The following is a 3166-nucleotide window of genomic DNA, read 5'->3' on the forward strand; positions in this document are numbered from 1 at the left end:
AGGGAGGGAGGGAGGAGGAGGCGGCGGCGGCGGCGGCGGCGGCGGCGCGCGGGGGGGGGGGAGGCGTCATTTGGGGTGGGGGGAGCCGCCCCCCCACACACCCCACCGCGCTCCGCTATGGGGTTATAATGGGGGCAGGCACCTCCTGCCGATAGACAACGCACGCACATGATTTTGGAATTTCCAGTTTGGGGAATTTCAACTTTATGTATGTTTCATCATCCTCATCATAATTTTATTCGTGATTTTCAATTTTATACGTTTCCATAATTTTACAGTCGTTTTTTAAAAAATTTTATTAAAGCTTTATTGCGGTACAATTTACATACTACATAAAAAACGTACTACATAAAACAAAGCAATACCATACCCTCATAACAACTAAACACTAACAACATATCATTTGACATCACACACATGGAATCCAAATCAACTTAATTTCTCAGGGATTCGTCTACTTTAAATGTATCCTCTTATAAAACTGCAGGTTATTGCAATAATCCCGCAGATGTTCTTATCTGTTTACAGTTTGTAAATACTCAATAAACCGTTTCCATTCTTTTATTTATTAAAAAAAGTTATATTGATTTCTTTTTTTCCGGTAAGTTTCGCCATTTCTGCATATTCCATAAGTTTTGGTATCCGTTCTTCTTTCACTGGGACTTCTTTCCATTTTTGGGCAAGTAACATTCTTGCCGCTGTAGTAGCATACATGAATAAATTTCTATACTGTTTGTGTAGTTCTGTCCCTATAATTCTCAAAACGTTTTGTATGTTTCAAAGCATGGCTGCGATATCTCCCCCCCCCCCCAGTTTTGCAAACTGCTTTTGAGGATTTCCCTTTTTTAACAAGCAGTGTAGACGTTTTATTGAGCAAATAAATACAGTCATACTTCGGAGGTCAAATGGAATCCGTTCCAAAAGTCCATCGACACTGGTACCAGAGCCTGCAATAAACCCAGATGCCAACTTTGCTGCCACATAAACCCGGACTACACCATTACTGGTCCTAACAACATCAAACATACCATCTCACCCGTATATACCCGAATATAAGCCGACCCGAATATAAACCGAGGCACCTAATTTTCCTACAAAAACCTGGGAAAGCTTATTGACTTGAGTATAAGCCGGTTCACCTTTGCCGCTGTGGAGGAGGAGGAAGAACGAGCAGCCCTTTGGGCTGCTCCTTCCTCTTCCTCCTTTGCCAAGTTTGCATTTATGCGAGCAGTTCAGGAATGGAACAAGCTGCCTGGGGAGAGTAAAGAACCACCGTTCTTGTACGCTTCTTAAGGAATGGTTGACTGAGGAGAGCAGGTGGCGGCACGAGCGGAGAGAAAGGGCTTCCCCCCACCGCCCGCCTCACTCAAGTATAAGCCGAGGGCAGCTTTTTCAGCACAAAAAATGTGCTGAAAAACTAGGCTTATACTCAAGTATATAAGTATTTAATTGCTCATCTTCCAACATTGTGTATGCAATCAAATGCCAACAGTGCCCTTCAGCTCTCTATATTGGACAAACAGGCCAAACCCTACGCCAAAGGATAAATGGACATAAATCTGATATCAGGAATCACAAGACAGAGAAACCAGTAGGAGAACACTTCAATCTCCCAGGACATTCTATAAAAGATCTCAAAGTAGCTGTCTTAATACAAAGAAATTTCAGAAATAGACTGGAAAGAGAAGTGGCTGAATTGCAACTAATCACCAAACTTAAAACCATGGAGAAACCTGGTCTGAACAAAGACATTGGATTCTTATCTCATTATACATAACAAAGCTATCTTTAGCCACCTCACCCCTTGCCTTTCCCTGCAAGACTAATTGCAGCCGTTAAGAGTTGTCAACAGGTTTTCCACACCTATCAGCTGATCACCCATTCCCACCACCCTTCTGAATAATACCCCTCCCCACTCCCTCACTATATTTAAGGATCTGGTGACTTCTGTTTCAGTGTATCTGAAGAAGTGTGCATGCACACGAAAGCTCATACCAAGAACAAACTCAGTTGGTCTCTAAGGTGCTACTGGAAAGAATTTTCTATTTTGTTTCGACTATGGCAGACCAACACGGCTACCCACCTGTAACCAAAATATAGACACGCTTTTACCCTCGCAAGATTGAATGTATTGCCCTCGGCTGTACTTGAGGGACGATTCCAACAGATTCCACACGAAAAACGTTTACGTCCCTGTGGAAATGGCAGTACTGAATTGGTGGCACATGCCCTTCTGGCTTACACTCTTTATAAAGACTTGAGGAATGAGATTATCACCCTTCTTTTATTGTCCATTCCGGGTCACCCAGCCACTGCCACAGTGTCCTTTCTCTTGGCAGATCAAGATGAGCAGGTGATAGCAAAGGTTGCAAGGTTTTTAGCTGGGGCAATCAGAATAAGATCCACTATTTGACTATTGATTCAAAACCCTAAAATGTATTTTATATAATTGACTTTTTATTTCTATTCTTTGTATATCGTATTGCTGTTTTATTGCTATGGCCGATGGCTGACACAAATAAAGATTCATTAAAAAGAAAAAGAAAAAGTTTTGTTATAATCAACAGTGAAAAGTTTTCAAAGCTGAAAAAGTTTTGTGTTTAAACAGGCTTCACCTGAACTCTGACCCAAACATGTACCATTGATATTTGAACTTATTATTCTGATGTTTGTTTTGCATTTAGTGTAATTTCCATGATTTTATATTCTTTGCCCTTTTGGGTATTTATTTATGTTAAGCAGTTTACAAATTTGTGCAAACAGTATTAAATAAATACTAGTATTTGTAGTTTTAAATAAAAAGCACACACCGCTTTCTGATGTGAGGAATGCAGGGCACCCAAAGCTTCTTTCAGAAAAAGGAGAAATGGAGGCTGTGCTCTTTTGAACATATGTACCGTGGGACACGGGTGGCGCTGTGGGTTAAACCACAGAGCCTAGGGCTTGCCAATCACAAGGTCGGCAGTTCGAATCCCCGTGACAGGGTGAGCTCCCGTTGCTCAGTCCCTGCTCCTGCCAACCTAGCAGTTCAAAAGCACGTCAAGTGCAAGTAGATAAATAGGTACCACTCCAGCGGAAAGGTAAACGGCGTTTCCGTGTGCTGCTCTGGTTCACCAGAAGTGGCTTAGTCATACTGGCCAGTAAAGCGAGATGAGCGCCGCAACCC

The sequence above is a fragment of the Lacerta agilis genome, chromosome 17, assembly GCF_009819535.1.
Source record: "Lacerta agilis isolate rLacAgi1 chromosome 17, rLacAgi1.pri, whole genome shotgun sequence".
Taxonomy (NCBI): Eukaryota; Metazoa; Chordata; class Lepidosauria; order Squamata; family Lacertidae; genus Lacerta; species Lacerta agilis.